The following is a 20,741-nucleotide window of genomic DNA, read 5'->3' as shown; positions in this document are numbered from 1 at the left end:
AGAGTGTACCAGAAGGCAGAAGAGAGCAAGAAGCTTAGCGTAGGCAGTTTAGCTTAAAGAAGGCATAGGCTTGCTCATGCTCCTGTGACAGATGCTCCAAGGTGCTCACTGCCCTGCCTTCTACTGATCTTAACTACAGATGTAAAACTAGCAAATCCAGAGTCAGAAACTAGAGTAAAAGCTACCACTATTCAGTGCTTGTTACATATTTTATCTCATCAATCCTCACAACCACACCTTGAGGTAAGTGTCATTATCCCCATTTTATAGATGAGAAAACTGAGTCTGAAAGTGACTAATTGACTCATCTGGTTTACCCAGATGAAAGTAGCAAGCTAGAATTCAATCCTGGGCCTGCTTACTTTCAAACTTTCTTTTATGCTCATATACAGAGCAATGCCAAGAAAGGTACTGTCAGGCATTTTAAATTTTCTATGATTGGTAGTGATTGAAAGTGATATGCATCAGGGTGATCCAGAAAAACAGGATGAAGGAATTGGCTCCCATGATTTTGAGGGCTTGCAAAACTGAGATTTGTAGGGCAGGGTAGTAGTCTGGAAACTCAGGCAAGAGTTAATGTTGCGGTATTGAGGCAATTGAAGCAGGATTTCTTCATCCCCAGGAAACCTCAGTTTTTGCTCTCAAGGCTTTCAACTGATTGGATGAGGTCCACCCAAATTATCCAAAGTCAACTTCTTTACTTAAAGTCACCTGATTGTAGATGTTAGCCACAGGGACAAAATTCCTTCATAGCAACACCTACATTAGTGTTTGATTAAAACGCTGGGTTAAAACTATAGCCAGCCAAATTGACATACAAATCTAACTATCACTCTGATACAGAACACTATTTCTCAAAGTGCATGTTAAGACTTTCTTAGCAGTATAAAGGGACGCTTTTTAGGGGTCTGTGAATCACCAAGTCAAAGAACTGATGGGTATTGATGACAACTTTTTTATTTGTTTTTTATAAAATCTCTTTGCAGATAGGGCTGATGTCTTTTACTTTGCCTTCTTGCATTGTGTTTCTCCCACAAACATCTGACTTTCATTCTCTTTTTAGACCAGGTCTGATATCCTCATAAACAGCCATCTACTAGCTTACTCTAGAGTGATACAATAAGATTTTCCTGACAGTCTGTAAAGGAAAATTAAGAGGATATGTCATAACATCCTCTCTCCATGATATAAAATGCTCTTGTTGAATTTTTACTATATTAGCACTTGTTAATATTCCTCTAATTATAGTTATATTATTTGTACAAGTCAATGTTGTTTGAGAGAGAGAGATATCTTTATAACATTGAAATTTAGTCTTCAATGAAAATCTCATGTGTGTAGTGTAATATTCCATCTCCTCTATGGGAGAGATAAGAAGTTTACAAGCCCCATTTCTTGACAGTATGAATTTTTCTATATTGATTTTCTGGTGCTCTTTTTGAAGTGTTAATTGGCCAAACACTAATATTACTGACATAATTGCTAAATGCCTGGAAATAAAGAGTCTGCAGAAAATATTTGTTTTAATTTCCTTCCCAAGTTTCTCTTTGTACATTTTTAACCTATTACTCACACTTATGAAAAGAGCATTAACTCCATTGATGAAATAAACATTACTGATATCACTGCTTCATTATGTGTCTTCAGACAATTGATTCAGACTTAGTAAACAACATTTCGAGCCTCATAAGAATAAGGCAATAGCCAAGGTACACTTGGAAAATTCTCAACTTAAAAGCAGAAATAAATTGGTCTTATCATCACTTGGAATTGATAGATAAGAATAAGGTTATTTACTCTAGTATCATGTTAAATAGTTCTCTCACTGACCTTGGTTTAGATGTTTTCCAAATATGTGCCCTGGAGCCCATTCTCTTTATTCATGCTTTTTAGTCAGACTGTTGAAACAGTTAGGCTTTCCTTCTAAATGTCATTCTCCATTGTTTAACTTTTTACTTTTTTTGTTTGTTTGTTTCTTTTCAGCATTTCACTTTACCAATGGTCTTCCATTGTGTGTTGGTCCCAATATCCTGCACATCCTCGGAGGATCCAATGAGGTAAGGCAATTAGAAATTGTCTCTGGCATAGCCTTTTAAAAAATTGTAATATTGTGATGGAATCATTTCAAAATTAATGATTGCAGTTTGTTTATTACATCTTATAGACCTAAACTGGAATTATTCTTTTTTAATGATGTCGTCACATTTTTATTGGTGGGAGGGATGGAATAAAGAGGAAAGAAATCATCTAATGTGAATATAATTTTGCAGAGGATATTTATCTGTGAAAGAACAAGGGAATGTATATTTGCAGCATACCTACTTTGTGCCAGGCACTCTACTCATTTTCATCGCTTTCTTACAATACTCCTAGTTGGTATGACAAGTCCATAATCCCTTATATGAAATCCCTTGGGCTGAATGTATCTCAGAATTCAGAAATCTTCAAGGTTTAGGGTCTGAGGTATGTCCCTGCAATCAACAATGTTAATACTTCCTCGGTGAAAAGTATGCATACCTACACAGGATGAAACAAGTAAAGGTTATATGTAATCTCATGTCAGTTCTGGGCAGGTTTGCAGACAATGGGTTCAGATCAGGCCAGGTTTTGCTGCCAAATTAAAAAAAATTCTTTTTTCATTGGTTTTGTGTTTGGTTTCACAATTGTGAAAAAGGGATAGTGGGAACCTGTATTAACCCAATGTAAGGAGTAGAAACTTGACATCTAAAATGGTTAATACAAGTCAGGGATACAGAATTTAAACCCAGACCTGTGTTGATCCAGAGACCTTTTTTTGTTGTTGTTGTTGTTGCTGTCATTGAAACCAAATTGAGGACTCACACATATATATTCTTTAAGAATAATTAGAGAATTGAGTTTACCAAGGGACACTAAAAATAAAAGCTTTCAAAGATTATGCAATGCTGAATCAGTATTTTAAATACTTTTGAACAGTTTTCTATTGAAATCATCAATCACAAAACCATGGTGAAGGTTATTTTTCTATGTTTCCATATTTTAGAATTTAAGTTATATTCGTTAAAAAGAAAGCTCATATACTTTCCTTAACTTATCGAATTTCAAATTAACTCAAGTTGTTACCAAGAGGTTGCTTTGACACTGAAAGTTTGATGCCAGATTAGATTTGAAGGGTCCTTGAAGCTATTATTTCATGGCAATCCATACAGGGTGTTCATTAATTATGGTTTGTGTTCATATCTATTCCCATCCCACAAAGGCCTCACTTTCTCAAGCTTACAAAAGGGTGTAGGCTATTCATAGGTATTAACTGAATACCCTTGGCATGATGACAGTGCAGTGTTGCGTGGGCAAGAAAAGCTGTCAAAAATACTGCAAATACTCAGATGCTACTTAGCCAGAACTTTGACTAGAGTTTGTAGAAAAACATGATGTTATCCTGAAAACCAGACGCTGCGTGCTAAAACTTTTGGACCAAGTAATCCTTTTTTGGAAGGCCAAATATAGTCCCCGTGTGTTGCAATCAGCCAAAATTTTCTACATTTACCACATTACCCTTAGGTGAACTTCCCATGATTATACCACAAACAAAGAAATATAGAGTAATTCTAGTGGAATGCTTTAAACTAGAAATAAGTGGCATATTATGACTGTTTTCAATGAAAGCTTAGGTGTAATTCATGCCATAAATTCTTAAAAATCCCTAAAATTTTTACTCCTTTGCTGCCATCCTCAGTTAAAGATAAGTCACATTATAGAATAATTCTTTGTAACAAAATTTTACACTATAGTCAAATTAATTGAAGATGTGGTAAGAAAGTTTTTATTGCATCCATAAATTTGATATAATAACTATAAGAGCAATTTTTAATTGACCATATGTAGGTCTTCACTAACAAATTCTGGCCATTGAAAAATAAAGCTGTGAACAATGCAACATTGTGAGCAATATTCAGAAAGGTAGAGTTGTTATACATTTTAAAAGATGTCAAGTATATCGTGCCTATTTTCCTTTTTTAAACATAGAAAGTTACATTAGAAACTATGCCAAGTTAACCTAAAACTGAATTTATCTAAGTGAGATGACTATTAAATAAAAAAAGTAAAGCGGAAAATAATTTAGATTCTACTTTTGATCTTTTTGAGTCATTTATAATATAGTTACTGTGTTGACCTAAAATTATAACACCTTGGTATACTAAGCGTGAAAAATCCCACAATGGGTTTGAAATAAAAATAAATAATTCTATACTTATATTGATGAGTGAAGCTTCTAAAATGATATCTTTCCTGGGATTCAGTGGACATTTTTTTTTTTTTTTTATGTCTGGCAAATTACTTTAGTCACAAATCATTGGAAGCATTCTCTACATAAATGGTGTAATGGTATCCGTACTACTCTGAACAAACTTTCCCTTCGATTCCTCTTCTAATAACTGGAACAACTTTTATCTCTAGTGTTTTTAATCAATGCCTAATATTCTCCAAAAAGTTGTTCAGTATCTCTAATATAATGTATTCATGATCATTTATGGATACGTATATAAATACGTGTAATCTATTTAGAAACTTTTCTTATTAAGTAATAATAATTCAGTTTATAATATCACAAAATTGGTATTCGTTGGGAAACTTTCATTGGTTTTAGATATGTATGCCCTTCACACTGCTCATATTTATAGCTGATATAGAAAATACATAATTATGCCATCCATTATGATACTCATTCCAGCATAGGAAATAAAATATACCCAGAAAAGACATCAAAACACAGAAAATGAAATTGGAAAATAACTTTTTTTCTGGTTAAAGATAAAAATAAAGAGAACTGAGTCATATAAAAATACACTAATCATATTACCATTTCATTTCCTTTCAATGTAATAATGACAGACAGCAATTGACCAGCCAAAGCCAAGAAAAGGGAGATGAGATGACATAGAGTAAAATATTTTCAACGTTGATTGAGATGAAGATTTTTCATTGCCCTTTATTTAATTGTATCTTTAAATACAAGAACAAATTAGAAAGATAAGAGAATAGATGGGAAACCATATGACATGTAGAAAGGACGAGGCGTTAGCTCCTTATTAATACCATTCCAGTGGTTTGTGACATGTTTACACATATTCTTCCAAGTAATAAAAAATCATAATATGGCTTTGCCCTCTATTTTTGTCCTGATTCATGATTTATTTAAACAGCAATATTAAAACCTCAAATATTGAAGATCCAAGGACTAGATTGTAGAGCAGATAAGCACCATAAATTAGCAATATATTTGGAATAATAAACAGAATAATTGTCCATTAGTCAGGGGTTTCCAAGAGAAACAGAACCAGTAGCATATACAGAGAAAGCTATGTATAACATATCATAGGAATTGGCTAATGTGGTTATGGGAGCTGAGAAGTTGCTCTCTGCAACTGGAGAGCCAGGGAGCCATCCTGAGTTTGAAGACCCAAGAACCAGGAGCTCCTGTGAACAAAGGCATTAGAAAATGAATTTTCCAGATCAAGAAGAGAGCAAATGTTCCCTTCCTTTGCCTTTTGTTTTATTGGAGTCCTCAGTGGATTGGATGATGTTCACACACATTGGTGAGGACAGATCTTTACTCAGTCTACTGATTCAAATGCTAATATCTTCTGGAAACACTCACAGACTCACTCAGAAGTAATGTGTTAGCAGCTGTCTGGGCATCTCTTAGCTGAGTCAAGTTGGCATATAAAATTAATCATCAAAAGTTGTAAGAAAAATTTGTTGCAAACTTCTCTACTTAAAAGACTTGTTAATTACTGTAGAGAGGATAGAGGAATTCCAGCACACAGTTTGGGTATTTCTGTTGGCAAGTTAAGAGGGAGCCAGTATCTAGTCCTTGAACTTGCAAGGCAAGACCTTGATTACCTCAGTTACTTTGGTTCAACAGGAGGTGGTGATTAAGCACTAGAAGTCTATTTACACTCTTCAAACAATCTTACTCTAAAGAAACAGAAGATATAGAGTCCAGAAGGTCAATTTATTAATTTTCCAGGAGAAATTTATAAAGGGAATAGCTCCGCTTGACCACGTCCATATCAGAATATCTTGTCCTTAATCAATGATTCTCTATAGCCCTAAATTAGTTTATTCAATTTCAGTGTTATCATCAACTTACTTAGCATTGAGCAACACATTTTAATTCTTTATCAATGGTTGAAAACCTTGAAAGGAAGGAAACCTTTTTGTTCATAGGATTCACCAACTCAAATTACTCTTTCAGGCTTCATTGACTCCATTGCTTGGGGCATATACTTGTTGAGTAAGATGTCTGACACAATTATCTATGTTTAATTTAAATGATTTCTACCTTGGGCCTTCTTCTGCAGTTTAATTCAAATAAATTAAATACATGTTTGTTGCAATTCCATTGTGCATAGGCAACTGAATATAATCTGATGTGTCATTCTCAAACAGCAATGAGCTTTGAATCGGAAGCATTGCATGTCTAGGGTGTTTTTGCCACTAAGTGTCTGTCAGATGTGGAACAAATTTCTCATTTTTAAAATCTGTTTCTTCAGCTATGCACTGGAGGGTTATATATGACATATCTTACAGATTTGTTTTGAGGATCAAGTCATACTTGTATGAGAAAATTGTATACAAATACTTTTTAAAATATAATTTCTGTGTCCCTGAAAAATACTATAATAAAAGACACAGGAACAGCTTGATCTAACCACCTATCTAAGGGACTCTGGCCATTTTCCCATATCAACTTTTTCTGAATGCCTGGTGCCCCTTCTGGAAATGGTAACAGGAAATAAAGATCTGCTAATCAAACCATATGCAGCCAACTGCGCTCCTCAAAGGGAAATCACTTCACCAAAACATGAGACCAAGGAATTAGAGCTCCCTTCCTAATAGTAAAATATGGAGAATGGAAAAATTAGGAAACTATTTCAATTTTCTTGATGATAAATTATGAGTACTGTGTTAGTTTGCTAGTGCTGCCATAACAAAATACCACAGATTGGGTGGGGTGGCTTAAACACAGAAATGTATTTTCTCATAGTTCTGTAGCCTGGAAATCCAAATTCAAGGTGATAGCAGTTTGTTTCTCTTGAGGCCTCTCTCCTCGGCTTGCAGATGGCCGTCTTCTCACTGTGTCCTCACATAATCTTTTCTCTGTGCGTGCGCATCCTGGTGTCTCTTCCTCTTTATATAAAGACACACGTCTATTGGGTTAGACCAATATTGTCATGTGATCTCAGTTTAATTTAATTACCTCCTTATAGGTCCTGCCTTCAGATACAGTCACATTGGGAATTAAAGTTTCAACATGCGAATTTTGTGGGGACACAATTCAGTTCATAACAAGGACCTATTCAAATGTAGTGGCAATGGGAATAAAAAGGACACATTTTGAGATATTATTGAGATAGAAATAATAGCATTATTTGATCAACTACATGTAGGAATGACAAAGGAGTTAAGGCTTCCCTGGACATTTGGTATATGCTACACATTTTGCTATGTGCTGGAAACACAGGAACTTAAAAGACACAGCCCCTGCATTCAATGAACAGAGGCTAATTCTGAAGAAGCAAAATGAAATCTTATATTGTGGAACTACCTAAGTTACTTCTCTTCATACCTAAGTTTCAAAACTATACAAATTCAAAGATTTATCTGTGCGAGAATATAAGCATTGGAATTTGTCAGACTTGATTTTGAATCATTAATTTGTATTTCACCAGCTTTGTAATCCTGAAGCAATGAATATTTCTGAACCTCAGTTTCTTCATCTGCAGCACATGACTAATAATATCTATGTTGCAAGGCTGATATAAAAATAAAATGAAATGAATGTACATAAGGTGTATAGCACATTGACAAGTCTGCAATAGACATTCAATAAATATTGCTAATACAGGAATTTACTAAATAAAAATCACTTTTTGCATCTGATTAGAGAGGGAAGATAGACAGGAAGTGGGAGTATGACAGAGGAGAGTAAAAGCTCTAAGAAAGCTGAAAAGGAAATCAAAAGAAGCTTTGCTTTTTTATAATTATGATTAGAATAAGTCCTTTCCATCTCCTCAGATTTATTTGTGGCCCAGACTCTGCAACAGTGATTTAATGCTGTGGTTCCTAGCATTTTTTGGTATGAAGAGTCTTCATATATATATAATATATGTGTGTGTGTGTGTGTATATATATATATATATATATATATATATATATATATATATATATTCCAGACACTATGGTACATAGTAGTTTTATCTTTAGTAATCATTGCTTAAGAAATACATAATGATACAAATTTATGTTAAATATGACAAAATTTAAAAATAAATTTGTTTTTTAATTATTGCATTGAAAAGTACTCATAAAGATATTATGCTGATATGTATTCAATTTACAGATATATATGTGGATATCAACCTGTCTGAAATACGTCTATAGAAATCTGAAGGCCCATGGCCCATAAACTTAGATCCACTGGTCATTTGTAGATCATACATGTAGAAATCAGCAAATTTCTGCTCCTAATTTAGTTAACTTGATTAAGTAATTTATTTAATCTCTTAGAGCCTCCATTGAAATATCATTGATATTACCTACTGCACATTTATCATTAAGCAATTATGAATTGCAAATGAGATTAAGCATGAAAAAGTTCACAATGAAAGGTCTGGTTGTCTTTCGTTACCATATTGGGAGAAATAGAAGCTGTGAAAAGAGAAAGCATATGAAAATGTGAAATTGTAATAGTAGCAATGGTCATAGTAGTAATCTTCCAGGGAGGTCACCAAGTCATTTTTCTATACTCCAGTTCTCTCTAGGATCTACAACCTGAATACCATAGTGATAACTCCAAAATTGTATGTTCTTTGGCTGGCAAAAATCTTCAATTAGTGAGAAATTTGTATCATACTACATGACTTTTTTTACTAGAAGAAAACACATAATAATATTGTTTAAATTAAGTTTGATATAGGCTTTTTTTATGTTCCTATAGAAAAATAACCCATAAATGTTTTCTGGAAGAAGATTATCTGATCAACATGGGGCATTGCCAATACTGCTCTTTTGGTAGTATTAGGGAAAAAAAAAAATCAGTGATAACAAATGATAGAAAGGCATGGATGACAGAAACAAATTTAGAATGACTTGGTAAATATATTTGAAGTGGGAGTTCCACTTGCATATACACACAAACTAATGATCAGAAAGTAGATCATATCTTTTCAAGGAGTCAAAGATTATAGCGGAGAGAGATTCAGGAGATTTAGAGTTTGATGAGAAGCCATAGAAAAATAAACAAGCCTTGTCACTTGTTTATTATTATATATTCTATCCTAAGCAAAATAATTTATATTTTGAATAACAGTATTCTCCAAGGGGAAGCAAAAGTCAATGTTCAGTAAGTCATAGCCTGGCAAAACTTTCCAGTAATGAAGACTATTTTTCAAACGCTAGTGCCTTTCAAATGAAAGGATCTAATGCAGCCACAGAAGCTTCAAAATTGTCTACAAAAAGAGCCCTAAGATTAAAAGGCTATAAACTATTAGACACCTTAAAATGTAATAGAATGAAGAAGAGACAGCCGGGCTAATTCCAGGAGAGATAAAACCAGAGAAGGAATCCACCAGGAGAACAAAACTGGACAAAAGGGGTGAGGGGGAGGCAATAGTAAAACTGCAGAGAAAGGGGAAAGGAAAGACTACATACATGTGAAAAGCTCAGTATTTTTCCTTGTTCTGTCCAAAGCCCAAGTTGACACATTCAAGTAAATTTTACATCTGATTTGCCTTCTTTCCAGCTTGATATTATGTTTTGCTTACGTGTTACCAAACTTTATCTTTTCAGTCAATCTAGAGAGTTTTATTTTCTAAAGATTTCCTCAGAGACACATTTCCAGACAGCCTGTTTCTCATTAGCTGGAATAAACAGGAGTGTGTTTACAGCACAGCACCACAACACCAGACTTAAAAGAATTACCCTTTCCAGTGAAGCTGGTCAGGGGATTAGCAAGCAGTGCTGGAACTTAAACGAGTGAATTTCCATGCTCAGCTGTGACATGACAGAATGTCGGTTCATTAAGATAATCTTTAAAGAGCAAATTGCATAACTCTTTGTGACAGAAACATGGAGTTTTGTTCTGAACACAATTTTAAGCAGCTCTAACATATGAAAATCCATTCATGAGAAACATAATATGTAGTGATTGTGAAATGCTTAATTTTCCTCAGCAAATGTTGACTACCTACTGTGGACAATAGAGAATACAAAGATGTCTAAGACATTCTTAAATAGTTTATAGTCTAGTGATTAATCCAACTTGTTGTATAAATAAAACGCTTAGAAATTGCTCTTCATACTATGGGAGTGCCTAGAAAATGAAGTCAATTACAAACTGAAAAAGTTATAATTAAGTCAATTCCAAATAATAGGAACTTATCAGTGAAAGTCAATAATAATATTCTTAAAGGAAGTAATTGAGGATGTTTATAAATATGTTGATGAAAGAGAACATTTGCACATACTTTTACTATTGTAAAATACTCCTCATATGTCTTGGTCAGCAAAATAGATAATGAAAAGCAAGGGGAAATCCACTCACATTTATACAGTCACATTGTATTATCTTACCTATCTTCCTTTCATGGAGGAAATTTCACAATCATGATGGTCCCAGGTTACCAAGACAATAAGTGCAGCAAGACTGAGAAATTCAGACAAAACACAATGTAGATAATTTACATGTAAATAATTGGGAGTGTGGTATTTAATGAGGAGCCAGTAGAATATAATTTAGAATAGCATATTATAGCTCTTCCTCTCTCTGGGTTTACATATAACTGTTTACTGCAATATTCCTATAACCAAAGTGGTAAGTATAGAATATTAGAAATAAGTATGCAATGCAGTTCCTTGAAATAAAAACATATACAAATAATTTTAAAAAGAATTTTCTTTTATTACTATGTTTAATGTTAAGTGAAAATCTGGTGCTCAGATGTTTTCAGCAATATTCTGGGATACCTCTGCTTCAGGTATTAAAAGATAATATTGAACTAGTTCCAAAAGAGAATATTTAATCTAAAAATATTATTGATTTCCCCAACAGCTAATTAATTGCTTAAGGCTACATATTCATATGACATTTAACTTTGTTATTCTCATTACCACAGTATAAATTGAATTTTTAATCAAACAGCTATTTCAGTCTTTGTAAGATAATTTAAAAAGGAATTTACATTTATATTACTTTTTTCTTGTTAACAAAAAGTAAGTCCAAGTTAAAATTTTATAAAATATAAACTGTTTCTTGATGTCTCAATAAATTTCATCGTGGAATGCAAAATGCACATGCTTTTTCAGAGGATGACAGGTGAGGTAAAAGAAACCACTGTGGCTGTTTGGTGTAAACAGGAAAGTTCACATCTGTGGTGACTAGAATATTACACTCATTTTTATAATCATTACTTTTTCTAACTATTGAGAAAAATATATTATGAATCTACACTATTAATAGAATTCCACTTCAAATAGTGACAATTGTGTCTCACTATAGAAAAAAATATCTGCAGAATATTGTGGCATGTGAGAAGGTGGAAAGAGAATAGAGAACTAAAATGGGAACGGAAAGGCAAACAGAGTAATTCGTTCCATTAGAGTAGAGCTAACCCAGAGTCAGCTCAGCGAACATGAGATCTGATCATCTGGAAGTCACCCAGGATAAACCACTCCGAGCACGGCAGTGAATACTGCAGGACGGTATCTATTGGCTAAAGCTCAAGTGACCATCAATTTGGAATGCAGCTTTTGAGCATAGCCACTAGAGGATGACAAGGTCCCACCGGACGCTGCAAAAAGGAAGGTGTTTGGGAGAAGGCACAGGCACACAACGCGTTTGTCAGGTAGAGTGCTTTCGTTCAAAGATGGGGAAAAAAAATCTTCACTAAAAGAGAGAAACCTTGAGGAAGTTGAGGTACATAAATAGCTAGTCTGGCAACTATCACAAAGAACAGCTTACATGGATCCAAATTTAGTAGTTCATTATTTCCTCTGCACTTCATCAACAATAAGGTCATTATTTTACAGTAATTTACTCAGGATTGTTCAGATTTACTTCATCTTCACAATATACCTTTGCTTTGATTCAAAGCAAAACACAAAATTCTCACTTGCTTGAATTTTAGCAGAATCATGTTTGGAAAAGCTGTTTGTTTCTCAAAAGTTATTAGTAGAAAAATGTAAACTATTCAGAGGAAGCTGTGGGGTCTTTGGACAGAGAAAGATGGACCGCCTGAAGCTAAGGTCTTCTAAGCAGAATAGTTTTAAAAAAAATAGATATAAAATTCGCATAACTTAAATTCACCATTTTAAAGTGCACCATTTCAGTGGTGTACAGCGTATTCAAAATGTTGTGCAACCATCACCACTATCTGATTCCAGGTAATTTCTATCATCCCCAAAAGAAACCACGTGTGTACCCATTCAGCCATCCTTCCCTGTTTCTTCCTTCTCTTGGTCCCTGGCAACTACTTTTTGTCTCTTTCGATTTGCCTATTCTCTGGATTTCCCTATCTGTGGATGTGCTTATTCTGGATGTTTCACATAAACAAACTCTAACAATATGCTACCTTTCCACGCTAGACACGTAGAAAGTGTCTAGTTTTCACTTACCACGTAAAAGTTTTCAAGGTCCATCCATGTTTGTAGCATGTATCAGTAATTTGTTCCTCTTTCTGGCTAAATATGTCCCATATCATAGATAAACTACACATTTTTTTATTCATTCACCAGTTAATGAACATTTGGGTTGGTTCTACCTTTTGGCTGTTGTGAATAGTGTTGCTATAAATATTCATATTCAAGTATTTGCTTGAATACTTGTTTTTAATTCTCTTGAGTATATACATAGGAATGAAGTTGCTGGGTTACATAGTAACTGTCTGTTTAACTGTTTGAGGAACTGCCAAACTATTCCCCACAGTGGAGACAGCATTTTACGTTCCCACCAGCAATGTATGAGGGTTTCAATTTATCCACATCTTCACCAAGTTATTATTTTCTGTGTTTTTTTTTTTATTTCGCCCATCCTGTTGGGTGTGAAATGGTAGCTCATTGTGGTTTTGAGTTGCACTTCCCAAATAACTAATGCTGTAGAACATTTTTTCATGTGATATTAGTCATTTGTAAAACTTCCTAGGAGACTATCTATTCAAGTTCTTAGCTCATTTTATAATTGGGTTGTTGTCTTTTTGTTATTGAGTTGTAAGAGTTTTTTATGTATTCTGTATACTAAATCCTTAGAAGGTATATAATTTGCAAATATTTTCTCCCATTATAAGGGTAGTCACTTCACTTTCTTCATACTGTCCTTTAATTTAATGAAGTTGGATTTATTTACTTTTTCTCTTATCACATGTGCGTTTGGAGTTCTTTATGTAACCAATGCATAGTCTAGCGCTAGAAAGATTTGCAGCTATGTTTCCTTGTATGAACTTCAAGGTTTTAGCTAATCCATTTAGACCTTTGATCCATTTTGTGTTAACTTTTGTATATGGTATGAGGTAGAGGTCCAAATTCATTTTTTATATGTGGATATCCAATTATTCCTGCACCATTTGTTGAAAATACTATCCTTTCCCCATTGAATGGTCTTGGTGCTACTGGAATTTTGATAGAGATTGCATTGAGTTTTGTAGATAAATTTGAGGACTATTGCCATATTAATAATATTAATTCATCCATGGAAACGAGAATTATTTCTACTTTTAAGGTCTTTTTAATTTTCTTCCAATTATACTTTGTGGTGTTCAGTGTATAAGTCTATAACTCCTTATTTAAAATTACTCTCAAGTATTTTATTCTTTTTAATTCTATTATAAATATAATAGTTTTCTTAATTTCATTTTTGGATTGTTTATTGCTAATATATAGAAATGCAATTACATTTTGTATATTGAATTAGTAACCTTGCTGAACTCATTTCTTAGCTTTAATTGTGTGTGTGTGTGTGTGTGTATGTGTGTGTGTATTCTTTAGAGTTTTCTGTATATATAATCATGTCATCTAGGACTAGAGTCAGTTCTACTTCTTTCTTTCCAGTCTGGATGCCTTTTATTTCTTTTTCATATCCCTTAAATTCAGGAAATAACACTTGGTGATTGTATATAATTCTTTTAATGTGCTGCTGGATTCAGTTTGCTAGGATTTTGTTGAAGATTTTTGCAAGTATATTCATAATGAATATTGATAGTAATTTTCTTTTCTTGTGATATCTTTTCTGTCTTTGGTATGTTTCCTGAATTAAATAATTTGCATATTCTCTTTCTTTTTCTCTTGGAGGTCTAGCTAAGGTTTGTCATTTTGTTGATCTTTCCAAAGAAACAATTTTTGATTTTACTGATTTATTCTACTGCTTCCCTATTTCATTTATCTCTACTCTAATCTTTTCTATTTCCTTCCTTCTGCTTATTTTTAGGTTTAGTTTGCTTCTCTTTTTCTAGTTTCTTAAAGTCAAAGACTAGGTTAGAATCTGTCTTGTTTTATAATGTAGGTGTTTTTAACAGTAACAGATTTTCTACTGAGCACAGCTCAGTAGTTTTGATAAGTTGTGGTTTCTCTTTCACTCATCTCAAGGTGTTTTTAAATTTCTCTTGTGATTCCTTTTTGACCATTAGTTGTTGTTTTTTGTTGTTGTTTTGTTTTGTTTTTTTTTTAGAAGTGTGCTGTTTAATTTCCATATATTTGCGAATTTTCCAAATTTCCTTCTGTAATTGATTTCTAATTTCATTTCATTGTGGTCAATGGACTTTCATTGCATGGTTTAAATTATTTTAAATTTATTGAGACTTGTTTGGTGGCTTAAGATATGGTTTATTCTAGAGAATATTCTACGTGCACATAAGAAAGATACGTACTCTGCTTTTAGTGGTAGAGTGTTCTATCAATGTCTGATGGGTTTTGTTTGTTTATAGAGTTGTTCAAGGTTCTATTTCCTTGCTGAATTTCTCTATTGTCATTATATACATTATTTAAAATGGAGTATTGTTAAACTATTTCTCCCTTCACTATGTCAGTTATTTGTTTGTTTGTTTATTTGTATTTGGGGCTCTGTCAGTTGTATAAATGCTTATAATTGTTAGATATCTTATCATCATATAATGTCCTTTTATGTCTCATAAAGATTTTTCTCTTAAAATTATTAAATCTATTTTATCTTAAAGTCCACTTATTTTGTCTATGAAATGAAAGTGAGTCTCTTGTTGACAGCAGATTGTTGGATCATTGTAATATATCCATTTTGCCAATCTTAGCTTTTAAACTACATTTTAATCCATTAAAATTTAATGTAATTACTGATAAGGAAGGATTTGCTTCTGCTGTTTTGCTGCTTATTTTCTGTCTTATTCTTCAATATATTTCTATGTCTATGTTCTTTGAGTTATCCATTACTGCCTTCTTTGCACTAAATAGATATTTTCTTGTGTACCATTTTAATCCTTTTTTTTTTTTTTACTAGTTATTTGTGTGTTGTTTTCTGGGGATTAAACTGACATATTAATTTATAACAGTCCAGTTTAAATTAATACCAACTTAGTTTCAGTAGTATAAAAACGTTGTTCCTATATAGTTTGATCTTACCCTTTATATTGTCATTGTCACAAATTACATCTTTATACATATTATGTCCATTAACATAGATTTGCAATCATTGTTTTATGCAATTGATTTTTAATTTAGGTGGAGAAAATAGGAGTTACAAACCAAAAATACATTAATACTGACTTTTGTATTTACCTATGTAGTTACTTTTGCTTGTGTTCATTATTTCTTTACGTAAATTCGAGTAATTGTGTAGTATCCTTCTATTTCTGCCTGAAGAATTCCTTTTAGCATGTTTTGTAGGACAGGTTTACTAGTAATAAACTCTCTCTCTCTCTCTCTCTCTCTCTCTCTCTCTCTCTCTCTCTCTCTCTCTTTCTCTCTTTTTAAAAAATCTGGGACTGTCTTAATTTCTCTAATTTTGAAGATAAATTTTACCAGATATAGAATTCTTGGTTGACAGGGTGTTTTTCCTTTTTTTCTTTTCTTTTCTTCTTTTTTTTTTTTTTTTCCTTTTAGCACTTTGAATATATCATCCCACTGTCTTCTGGCTTCCACGGTTTCTGAGGCAAAATATGATGTTATTCACTTATTGAGGATTTCTCCCTTGTATGTGATAAGGTGCTTCTTTCTTGTTGTTTTTAAGATTCTGTTTTTGGGTTTTTGAAAGTTTGAATATCATATGTCTTTGTTTTCCACCATCACTTCTTCAAATATTTATTCTGCCCCCTTTCTCTCTTCTTTTGGGATTCCCATTATACCTATGTTTACATGCTTGATGGTATCTCATAGGTCTTTTAGTCTCTGTTCTTATTTTCTTTTTCTCTCTGTTACTCAGACTAGACAATCTCAACTGACTTCTCTTCAAACTCATGATTCTTTGTTTTGCCTGCTCAATTCTGCTGTTGAGCCCTTCTAATGAATTTTTTTTCATTTCAATTATTGTACTTTTTCAATTCCAGAATTTCTATTTGGTTCCTTTTAATAATTTCTATCTCTTCACTGATATTCTATGTTTGGTGAGACATCATTCTTGTGATCTCCTTTAGTTCTTTGGCCATGGTTTTCCTTATCAATTTGAACAAATTTAAACTAAGTGACTAAAAGTTATTATGTATTAAGTTAAGTTCAACATCTAGGTTTAATCAGAGACAGTTTTTATTTATTGCTCTTTTCCTATGTATTCAACATTCTTTCTTGTTTCTTTGTAAGCTTCATATACATGTTTTTCAAACTGGACATTTAAAATATTGTAATGTGGCAACTCTGGAAATCAGAATCTCTCTTCTCCTGAGAGGCTTTTTGTTTGGAACTTGTTGTAGGCATTAATGTTTGCTTAGCTATTTTTAGGAGCTAACTTTGCCAAATCTATTTGTCATCATGTTTGGTCACTGAAGTCACACTTCCGATAGCTTGGTGATCAACAAGTGATTAGACAATGTTTACAGGTCCACTCTGTGTGTTGGGGCACGTCTTTAACACTCAGATAGGCAGTTTGAACTCTACCTTAGCCTTCGCTTCCTGCTTGTACAGGTCTTGAAGTCAGCCAGAGGTGAAAGCATAAGGCCTTCCCAGGTCTTTTCTGAGCAAGTAAGTGCACAGGCCTGAGCATGTGCATGGCCTTGTAGATTCCTAGGAGTATGCCAGAGCATTTTAAAGTGCTTATTTTTCAAGGCATCTCAATCCCCAGATATTCCTCCTAAGCTCTTTGCTTAGTCTAATTTTTTACCTCAACTTCCACTGCTCCTGGCAGCAACAACTAATACATTTACCAGTAAATGTTTTTGGTAAACATTGTCCTTTTAGCCGGTCCTCCAGGGAGCTACCATACAAGTAAAAAAAAAAAAACAAAAACAAACAAACAAAAAAACACAGTCTTTTACAAATGAGGTCCAGTCTGCTCCCTCCAGTCAGGCATCTGTACCAGGAATGTAGGCTGTTATTTTCAAGGCCACTGCCAACATGGTGAGTAGTGACTGGCACCAAGGTAAATTAAAACACCACAAAGCTCTGTGTACTTAGTGAGATTCAACCATTTTTTCCCCTTAATTTAAGCATTCTACTGGTTGCTGCAAGCTATTGGTTAGATTCCAGATTTCCAAGAATGTTGATTCTGACAGTTTTTGCCAGGATTTTTGTGCTTTTATGAAGGATAGACTTCTGAATTCTTTATTGCACCATTTTCCCTGACATTCTCTAAGCAAAATCTCTACACATGTATGAACCAATCAAAGGTTTCTGTGAGCTAGTTAAGGGATTTTTGTTGTTTTTATTTTACTAACATCCTATTATTTTGTTTTGCTTTTTTTTTTTTTTCCAGTTAAGAAAGAATTTGAATTAATCTTGTAGAACATTTTATAGAAAACAGCAACAAAGAAAAATGTTCCTTTTTTTCTAAAATCAGTCATTGACATATTCTAAAAATTATTAAAAATATATGAAATGAAATAATTCTAGCATGAGTGTATGTAAAGTATGCAATAAACTCTTGTCTCAAAAACATGCCAAAGATAACTTTTCACCCAGATTTCTGACTACAATAGTTCATTGTTGACAACCTTATATGGATAAAAACAAATATAATGTGTTGGTATATATATATAAAGGTGAACTTCAAGCCGATTTTAGAATTCCAATAATTCACTTCTTGTTTTTCCATTATCTCATTACACAGTAAGGCATGAATGTATTAGTAATAAAGGTGTTAAAATTATGATCAGACCCAGTACTATGAGTATTCTTTAAAAAAAATTTTTTAAGCTGTGCATTGTGATACTTCCATAAGTGGTTCTTTGCCTTTGTGTCTTTGGTTCACCTCTTTGAATATAAACAGTTTTGGCAAAGGTTTTTTGTTTTTGTTTTTGTTTTTTGGCAAAAGTTTAAAAATATTTTTGTAAATAATTTCACAAAATTAAGAAGATTAAATTCAAAACAGCACCCACAAAGTAAATTTCATACTGGTTAAAAAGAAAAGAAAGAAACTTCCATTGTGTTTGCATTATGCATTTGGTGCACTGTGGTTTGTAGTATGATCAAAAGTGTCTATTAATCCAATAATAATGATCTCATATGCTCATGAAGAAAAATGCTTGAATTTTCTAGTAGAATTTGTTTTTTTTTTCCTTTTTGGGAGCTTAGAAAGGAAAAATCTTAATCTAAATTAACTACATTTCATACCCATAGCTAGATATGACTTGGTGTAGAGTTTGTTATATAACCTGAACTTTCTCTTGCTATTCTCTTAAGTAAATACTACATTAAATTTGTATATATAAATTTTAAAGAAAATAAATTTACATATTGATCAAGACGTATGTGTTGGTGCTTTTAGAAGAGAGTGTCCCTGAAAAGCCTCACCCTCCTGGCTTATTTTGTAACTTATGAACTGGCAGTTTTGTAGTCTTCTTCAAGTCTTGGGCCTGCTTTCTAGAGCTCTTACAAATTCCATTTGTCCTTAAACACCTTCTTTCAAGGCTAGGGATTTCTTAATTACATAGAAAGTGGCCTCTCTTCTGTTCTTGTTTCTTTTCAAACTAAGCTACCATACCATAGTTTTACCAGAATATGGGATACACAGACCTAATAAGAGCTAATATTTTCTTATCACTGAAAGTTTAATTGATAACATGATTATCCTTAAAAGGAGAGAACACCTTGGAATCTTAATAGATACTAGAAGCAATTGGGAGTGGAAACACTTAATATGTTCCCTAGACTCTATGAACTATACTTTTATTGTTTTATATCATTGGGAAAAAACATGAGTATTACTTTCTCCCAACAGATACTCACATTTAACGAGGTTCACCCAATTTACGCAACTCATATCACACAACCTTTATAAAGAGGGGTGATGTAAACTTCAGTAGCATTACAGAAGGAAGAAACAGTTATTAGTATTTTATGAATTCATTTTCTTAATCAGGCACCCATATTGCTAACACTATGTTAGACTCCCACCTAAGACCTCTAATCTACCTATATATGTATTTTCAAAATAAACGTAAAGCCCTTAAATTGTTTATTTTCCTTCCTAGTGTAAATTTTACCTCCTAGTATTCTCGTTAATTTATATTGAATAAAGAACATCTAATTCTGAAAGATCTTATTCCTCTAAATGAGATTATTGTTTCTAAAAGTTCAAGGCAGATACGACCCCTTAGACTTTCCCTGTATTTTTAGCCTTTTTAAGACAGTAATTACAATTAATGAAATCAACATGCAATATTATACATAGATATTACTCTTAGAAGACACTGGCAAAGCTAATGCTTACAAAAACAGAGATATTCTACAGGCAGACTATTTATTCAATGGAAGACATAAAATAAGTTCCTTAACTTACATGTTTCAAGCTAATTATCTGCAACATGAGTGTTGCAGTGGCAGAAGATATTAATTATCTAGCCCAGAACTTGTATTTTTTGCTCCTCACTAATGAAACCACAATTTTATTTGGATTAGTCATACAACCAAGTAAAGACTACGTTTCCAAACCTCTTGACAATAGTTGACTCCTCAAATATCACCAACACAAAAAATACGAGAAGATAGACAGATACATAAATGATGAAAGAGAGAGAGAAGGAGGGAAGGAGGGAGGGAGGGAGGGAGGGAGGGAGGGAGGAAGGAAGGAAGGAAGGAAGGAAGGAAGGAAGGAAGGGAGGGAGGAAAGGAAGGAAGGAAGGAAGGAAAGGCAATGCTGTGTTTATTGCTTACATGATAAGGGATAATACCACCTCCCTTTGGCAGTGAGAATTTGATTTTTGATTTAAGGCAGGTTTTTCAAATTGGGTTTGATTAGGATTGGGTACAAATCAAGACACAACAGTCCAGGGTTGGTGAAAACAGCAAGACTAAGATTTTTGAGGAGATGCATTCAAAGAATCTTAGGGTACAAATTGTCTCTTGATGCTTTTTGTTGAAGAACTGAAGTGTCTTTAGGGAAGTCCCTATATAACAAATCAACAATTTGTTTGGAAAGTCCTGGAAGATAAAAAGTATGCTAGTGAAGACAGCAGAAAAGAAACATCAAGTTAATGTAGAAAGGAATAATTTCTGTTCCCATTGTCCAGGCCATGTGGGAGTAAACAGTTTGGGTTCTCATTTACTTGTGACCAGGTATGGTATTATGATTATCCTTTATAAATCAGAGA

At 33.2% G+C, this 20,741-nt stretch overlaps 1 protein-coding gene across 1 annotated transcript in view; it reads left to right on the top strand.

Moving 5' to 3' along the window:
* VEGFC (vascular endothelial growth factor C) overlaps positions 1-20,741 on the top strand; it is a 191,982-nt gene that overhangs the window by 37,333 nt on the left and 133,908 nt on the right. Inside the window, exon 2 of the mRNA XM_074329888.2 lies at positions 1,984-2,057. The gene's annotated coding sequence lies outside the window, so the exon portion shown is untranslated. The remainder of the gene's footprint in view (positions 1-1,983; positions 2,058-20,741) is intronic.

The sequence above is a fragment of the Rhinolophus sinicus genome, chromosome 16 (genome assembly GCF_057876585.1).
Source record: "Rhinolophus sinicus isolate RSI-liver-muscle chromosome 16, RSI-T2T, whole genome shotgun sequence".
Lineage (NCBI taxonomy): Eukaryota > Metazoa > Chordata > Mammalia > Chiroptera > Rhinolophidae > Rhinolophus > Rhinolophus sinicus.
Note: the sequence above shows the minus strand (reverse complement) of the source record. Positions and strands in the feature narration are given on the sequence as shown.